The sequence below is a fragment of the Entelurus aequoreus genome, linkage group LG01 (assembly GCF_033978785.1).
Source record: "Entelurus aequoreus isolate RoL-2023_Sb linkage group LG01, RoL_Eaeq_v1.1, whole genome shotgun sequence".
NCBI lineage: Eukaryota > Metazoa > Chordata > Actinopteri > Syngnathiformes > Syngnathidae > Entelurus > Entelurus aequoreus.
In genome coordinates, this window is record NC_084731.1 from 62,728,028 (window position 1) to 62,736,160 (window position 8,133).

The 8,133-nt window shown below is 41.7% G+C and overlaps 1 protein-coding gene across 1 annotated transcript in view; it reads right to left on the minus strand.

Annotated features, from left to right (window-relative positions):
• Positions 1–8,037: 8,037 nt before the first annotated feature.
• Positions 8,038–8,133, minus strand: part of LOC133655591 (protein SSUH2 homolog) — a 35,511-nt gene continuing 35,415 nt past the window's right edge. Inside the window, exon 12 of the mRNA XM_062055879.1 lies at positions 8,038–8,133. This exon is cut by the window's right edge and continues 887 nt beyond it. The gene's annotated coding sequence lies outside the window, so the exon portion shown is untranslated.

An 8,133-nucleotide genomic window follows, 5' to 3' on the forward strand; every position in this document is an offset into this window, starting at 1 on the left:
TATTTATTCATCGTCAAAGGAACAACGTGGACAAAAGCATGCACAGGTGTTAGTGTATACAAATAAGCAAGTAAGATGAGCTGAGATTTTACCTGAATGGTGCCCCAAGGTGGTAAGAACTATAAGAAAGGTAAAAGTACAGGTCATAATAGTCAGAACTTCAGCTCAATCGTAAAGTAGGGTTTGAAATTATGGGTGTAGTGTATACAGAGATCAGTCCTTACCTTGTGTAACTCTCTGCATGTTTAATGCAGGTGCTGGTGAAGGCATATGAATACATCCTTCCCCATGGTGAGGTGCTAAGGGAGATAAATTGGTATTAAATGGTTGTGATCTGTTAACCATGGTTACTGGATGCTGAGATATTATTTTGGAGATCAGTCTTTACCTAGAAAGTTATCTCCAGTTGAGGAGTCGAGTTGACAAGTACTCATGACTCTTGCTGGCACTCGGCGAGACGGTGGAGCTGGGAGAAGGGATACAAGGAGAGGGGAATATCTTCAGCACTAAGAATGTTAACCATATCTTTAATATTAATGTGGTGGTTTCGTCTACATCGCTAAATATATCCTGTGGTGTACCTCAGGGATCAATATAGGACCTAAATTATTCAATGTCTAGATAAATGACATTTGTAAAGCTACATAAGATTTAAAGTTAGTATTATTTGCGGATGATACAACAGCGTTTTGTTCAGGAGAGAACACACAGAAGATAATACAAATAATAACAGAAGAAATTAACAAATTAAAAAGATGGTTTGACAAAAACAGACAACCTTTGAATCTCAGTAAAACTAAAATAATGCTATTTGGTAACAGTAGAAGAGAAAGTCAAACACAAATAGACGGAATAGAAATTGAAAGAGTAAATGAAACCAAATTTCTAGGTATAATGATTGATGATAAATTGAACTGGAAATCTCAAGTAAAAAATATACAACATAAAGTAGCAAGAAACACGTCAATAATGAATAAAGCAAAACATGTTCTAGACAAAAAATCACTTCATATTCTCTACTGTTCACTAGTGTTACATATCTGAGTTATTGTGTAGAAATATGGGGAAATAATTACAAAAGTACACTTCATTCATTAACGGTGTTACAAAAAAGATCAGTTAGAATAATATATAATGTTGGATATAGAGAACACACAAATCCTTTATTTATTGAATCAAAGATACTGAAATTCCACGACATAGTGAATTTGCAAACAGCTAAAATTATAAACAAAGCAAACTATAACCTGCTACCCAAGAATATACAACAATTCTTCTCAAAAAAAGAGGAGAAAAATCATCTTAGAGAGAAATGTAATTTAAAACATTTGTACGCATGTACAACACTTAAGACCTTCAGTATATCAGTATGTGGAATTAAATTATGGAATGCATTAAGCAAAGCAATCAAACAATGTACTAATATGATCAATTATTTATGCTTACATGTGGAAATAATAATAATAATAGTAAATAAAATAATAATTAAAAAAGGTAAATAAAGCATATAATAGTCTCTAAAGTAATTAAATAAAAAACAGCATATAAAATATATACATCAGCAAATAACAAAAATATAGATCAAGAAAAAGGATCCTTAATATGTGCAGCAATTTTTCCCACTTACATCACCTCATTTTATATTTTTTTCTACAATTAACTATGCCAAAAAACACATAGACATACCTTTTTTTTTGTAATGGAAACAAAAACAACATGGCGTCACACACAGCTAGTCCACAGTAAACAGGATCTCGAGCTCCACTAAAGAACAAAGAAAGAAATAATACACACTCATATTAATAACAAAGAACGGCTCTTTCCACTCTGTTAACGTTACGTTGTTATAACGAAGTAATAGCGACCTGGGCCTAAACAACACTGACAATAAAGTAATACGCTTTCGTTTCAACCAGTTGGAAATATGTGGAATGTCGTAGCATGTAACCTACACACATTCACAGCGTCTAACAAAAGATAGCCTAAGTTAACTGTATTGAACGTTACTCACCGGCTTCACAAAACACAGATAAAAGACAATTTTACAACAGCACGGCGAAAAAATGACCGTCGTTGTGTGGGTTTTTTGACGAATAACACTCTTTTCCACTTTTCTTCGCTCGGGCCTCACCTCCCGCGTGCAGCCATTTCGAATTTTCTGAATACGTGACGTCAGACGCACGTCCCCATGCAAAGCATTCTGGGAGGCGGCGCTGGAAATAAAAGCCTTTTTTTACAGAATATAAAGTTTTACTGCTAGTCCTAATATCAAACAACGTCATTACAATCATACATAAATGATGATGGAAACACAAAGGCCGATCTTTACTGCGAATGTAGCAATAAATCAATAAATCTATACTTACGTTCGTGTTCCAGCAAAGAAAGTCCAGAGATCTTGGCTCATGCGCGTACACGCTAGTAGGCGCGTCCACGTCTGCGGGTGCAGACATTGGTCGGCTCAGCGCGCGTAGGCGGAGCCGATAACTCTAGGCGGCGCGCGCCGGTTTAGTTTGTCGCGTCCGCGTATGCGAATCAGACACGAGTCCGCTCAGGATCAGCTGTCTGACCGTACAATTTTCAGAGGCGGAGCTGTATCCTCTAGGCGGAGCCAAAACGAATGTGACAGTAACGCGGGTTGGGCGACTTGAAGGCGGATCCGTATAGCAGTCTTCTGCTGTGTAGGTAGTTACAAATGTTCTGGTTTCTGATAAACTTGAAGCCATTTACATGCAGTTTACAGAGCAAGAGGAGGTTCAAGTTTGGTCTGTGTGTGTAACGAAGAACAGAGTAAAAGCCGGTTTCTGTGCGTTCATTATTATATATTTATTTTGGCGTTGAATACAGCTTACAGTAGTTGATAACGGCGCGAGTGGCGTCCTTACAATATTTTGACATCTTTTCACTCTCCCTTTCCCAGCCTGTACACGGAGCATATAGTCACAAGATTATACAATGATAAAATTACCTGGCACACTAACCTGATATTAGACATAGAAACACCGTGGTATTTATATGAGTTCCTCCTTTAGCTTCGTGGCAGCGGCGGTAAACTCACCTGTCCGCCCAGTGCTCTGCTAGCCTCGTCTGCTAGCCAAGCGGCTAACATACCTAGCTTCCACTGTTGTGTGCGCGGAATGACAAAGGTTCTGCGTTATTTGCACTGGGTGCAAAAATAATCTATTTTTGGGCTTAAATGTTTCCTGTAAATGTAACAAACGTGTAAAAATGACTGTTCTAATGTTGTGCTCCGTGGTCGAAAAACCCTTGTATTAAAAGTTAGAAAAATAAATACATTAAAAAGAAAAAATAATAATAATAATTAAAAGATATGAGTACTGAAGCACTCCATTAGGCATTATAAGTGCTCAAGTGTACATGTACATCACTATACTACAGTGAAAACCTGTATTTTGTGAATAAGTGAGTAAAATGTAAGTTGTCCAGGTTTATACAGTATATAATTATGTACAATTTACATATTAAATATTCTATTTCACATAATGTTTGAAATTGTCCCACAGCCCGCGCAAAAATGAAGTCTGAGGTGGCTAACATTTAAGCTAGCATTCACTGGGTGACATTAGCCCTTTTAGAATACCATATTTTTTAGATACAAAACCGTACACAAATAACTTAATTACATATTGAGCAACAATATAAAGTAAATTCTGACATGATGCTACAAATGACAAATAATTGATTTAGTAAGAGAGGAGAAGCAACTTACCACAGTCCTTAAACATTCAGAATATGGCTTCCAGAAAATTCTTCAGGGTGTGGGCACAAGGAGGGGCTGGAGGGCGGGGCTAATCAGAGTAACTCTAACACTGTCTCGTTTAACGACGGAAATCAACACCAACACTGGGGGGCGTTTTACTCCAGCTGTTGTTGTAATAACTCTGATAGATGTAATGCATGTTAACACTGCATATTTTACACTGGGGATTTTACTGTGCACATACTGTACATATACAAGTGCATATGCATACATATAGTCATGAATATAATAACATTTCATCAAACATATTAACGTTGTTGCCCTAGGGGAAACTGGGTAACGTGGCACACTGATAAAGCTTAACCTATTGTTACTATAACAATCTAGAAGGTCAAAACAGTTGGTTTCTCTTTCTTCACCTCCATTTATCTGCTTTATTTTGTGTTTTCAAGTTATCATTACATATATGTATTGTTGCATTTGAAACAATTGTATTGTTGATAATAGAGGTCTGAGCCATTCTTGGTTGCATGGTTATACAGTTTTTTTTAACCAACCCGCAACATTTGGTGTCAGAAGCGGGATGGCCAGTTGTCAGCACAACCCCTCAGGAAGCGTGCAGGGCTGCGCTCGCAGAAACGGGAGCCCATGACAGCAGGGGAAGGTGCCGATGTCCAGGACTGGGCAACAGATGAGGAGGACATGGGTGGTGCTGCAGTACCTCGGACAGCCGCTGGGAGGAGCTGCTTGCCTTCATGAGGACCTTTTTCAAAGGACAGCAGCAAAGAGGAGGTAATGCTTGCAGAGTTCAGAGAACTCAGAACTTCGATACTGCTACAGCAGGAGAGAGCTCAGGAGTGGCAAGCCACCCCAACCAATCCACAAGGTCATCAAACCACACCAGCATCTGAAGGAACAACCACCAGCCCTCGCCTGAACATACCCACACCAGTTCCGAGGCTACGCCGCAGTTCTCTACTGGAGGTCGCCAGAACTCAGGCAGGTGGCACAGTGTGTCTAAGCAGAGCATACAGTGAGACAAAAAATCCTCAGTATCAAATAGGGGAGGACATTGACAACAATCTGCTGCGCTTTGAGCGCATGGCAAAGACATGGGCATGGTCAGAGGATGAGGAGGCTTGTCGTCTAGTTCCTCTGCTCACAGGGAAGGCATTGGGGGCCTACACTGCCATGAAAGAGGAGACTGCCTACTACTACCCAGACATGAGGGAGGCGAGCATGATGAAGTTCGACATCTCGCCGGAGACCTACCGACAGAAGTTTCGCTCTGCTGCATTGCCATTGGGGGAGAACCCAGCGGAAACCTATCACCGCCTGTGAGGTCTCTATCGGCCGGAGCAGCACTCGAAGGAGCAGATCGGGAAACAGATCGTCTTGGAGCGACTTCTCTGCATGCTTTTCTGGAGACATCCGCATGTGGGTGAAGGAACAAGAGTCCACCGAAGGTGTAGCGGCTGTTAAGCTAGCCCTGCAGTACCTCAACGCCAGGAGAGGAGGCCGAGCAACCATGAGGTACAGTCATAAGACCTAATCACAGCCCAGAACTAACCGGCAGCCACCTGTACCCCGAAGCCCAACAGCAAGTCAGCGAGGCACTGGTTAGGAGTTGATTTGTTTTTACTGCCAGCAGCCGGGACATAAAGCTTCTTTGTGCCCGCTACGAAAAGCTAAGTTAGGTGGGGCCTGTTATTCCCCTCGTGCTGAATCTATGAACATTGAAGGCGTTAGTGATTCAAAAATGTGACTGTTAAAGGCCTACTGAAATGAATTTTTTTTATTTGAACTGGGATAGCAGATCCATTCTATGTGTCATACTTGATCATTTCGCGATATTGCCATATTTTTGCTGAAAGGATTTAGTAGAGAAAATTGACGATAAAGTTCGCAACTTTTGGTCGCTGATAAAAAAAAGCCTTGCCTGTACCGGAAGTAGCGTGACGTCGCAGGTTGAAAGGCTCCTCACATTTCCCCATTGTTTACATCAGCAGCGAGAGCGATTCAGAATGAGAAAGCGACGATTACCCCATTAATTTGAGCGAGGATGAAAGATTCGTGGATGAGGAACGTGAAAGTGAAGGACTAGAGTGCAGTGCAGGACGTATCTTTTTTCGCTCTGACCGTAACTTAGGTACAAGGGCTCATTGGATTCCACACTTTCTCCTTTTTCTATTGTGGATCACGGATTTGTATTTTAAACCACCTCAGGATACTATATCCTCTTGAAAATGAGAGTCGAGAACACGAAATGGACATTCACTGTGACTTTTATCTCCACGACAATACATCGGCGAAGCACTTTAGCTACGGAGCTAACGTGATAGCATCGGGCTTAACTGCAGATAGAAACAAAAGAAATAAACCCCTGACTGGAAGGATAGACAGAAAATCAACAATACTATTAAACCATGGACCTGTAACTACACGGTTAATGCTTTCCAGCCTGGTGAAGCTTAACAATGCTGTTGCTAACGACGCCATTGAAGCTAACTTAGCTATGGGACCTCACAGAGCTATGCTAAAAACATTAGCTATCCACCTACGCCAGCCAGCCCTCATCTGCTCATCAACACCCATGCTCACCCGCGTTCCAGCGATCGACGGAGCAACGAAGGACTTCACCCGATCATCAATGCGGTCGGCGGCTAGCGTCGGATAGCGCGTCTGCTATCCAAGTCAAAGTCCTCCTGGTTGTGTTGCTGCAGCCAGCCGCTAATACACCGATCCCACCTACAGCTTTCTTCTTTGCAGTCTTCATTGTTCATTAAACAAATTGCAAAAGATTCACCAACACAGATGTCCAGAATACTGTGGAATTTTGCGATGAAAACAGAGCTTTTTGTATTGGATACAATGGTGTCCGAATACTTCCGTTTCAACGATTGACGTCACTCGCATACGTCATCATACATAGACGTTTTCAACTGGAAGTTTCGCGGGAAATTTAAAATTGCACTTTATAAGTTAACCCGGCCGTATTGGCATGTGTTGCAATGTTAAGATTTCATCATTGATATATAAACTATCAGACTGCGTGGTCGGTAGTAGTGGGTTTCAGTAGGCCTTTAATGGTAAACCAGTATCTGCTTTAGTGAACTCTGGTAGTTGCCTGTTGCTAGTTTGTAGGGATTTAGTGCCATGGTGGACTATAGCAGGATGAAGGACATTGCATGTGTACACGGAGACAAACACTCCTACCCTACGGTGAAAGTTACGATTGTTGTGGACGAACAATCCTATCTACTAACTGTGGGAGTGGTGGACAATCTGCCGGTGGCAGCCATTTTGGGATGGAACTTACCAGTGCTATTGGATGTGCTGATAGAAGACAGCACGGTGTGGTAAATAATACCGTATACAATTTTCTTATATGATTGTGAAATAGCATGTATTTGTATTTGGTCACAGACTCCTTTAGAGGATTATCCTATTAAGGCAATATGCCCTTAAATAGCTTCGGGTGCAGATGTCCATCACAAGCTCTCCAGAGAGTGGTGGCTGTTGCCCCCAGGAAATTGGAATCCTAAAGGAATGCAGGTTTGGATTTTAGGAGGAAGTGTGAAGACATTAACAACATCTGGTAGGAATCCCTCACAAGTAGGAGTAGAGGTCACTCGACTCAAACCGATCAGAGGAAATACTGTATATTGACTGGCCAAGCAACAAATTGGGCTTTGTCCAGACTGGCCGGCTCCAAGGCTAGAGTCACGAAGAGTGGGGGTCTTCGTGTAAAAGGTGTTTAAGGACAGTGGTCCGAGAGGACACCAGAGGAGTAATCAGGCCCAAACTCTTTCACCTGGAAGCTGGAGTTCCAGTCTGAGGCTCTCTGAAACAAATAAAGCTTTTTGTTCGATGATTCTTCACTGGCGTCTTCTTGGCTCATCACCTATCACACGGCCAACAATTGTAACACACATGTAAGGTCCTGTGGTCACACGAGGCAAGTGCTGGGACTAGTCAAGAGAAGGAAGTCAACAAGGAAACCACTTGATCTAATCCCTTCTCCACCCTGGACAGTAGTCTATTTGCAGAGGCTACAAAAGGCCAGCTTTAAGAAAGGTCCACAAGCAGGGGAGCCAGACCTAAAAGAGACATTGGGAAAGGACATATGGGAGGTACCCAAAGACATTGGGGCTTTGCAAAAGAGGGACATGACTCTTCAACCTTTGTTGGAGACGGTGGTTGAGGTTATTTGCAGTGAGGCATGCTGGGAACAAGGAAGTAGAGGCGAATGCTACAATACAAATATGGTACAGTCCTGTACGGTCTCATGAGGGGACGTCTACAACTGTGATGGTTATATGGACTTTTATTTTTTTCAACAATGGGATTAAAAGCATGATTATTAGTTATTCATCAAATACATCATCAGGTTTGTAAACAGTACATTGAAA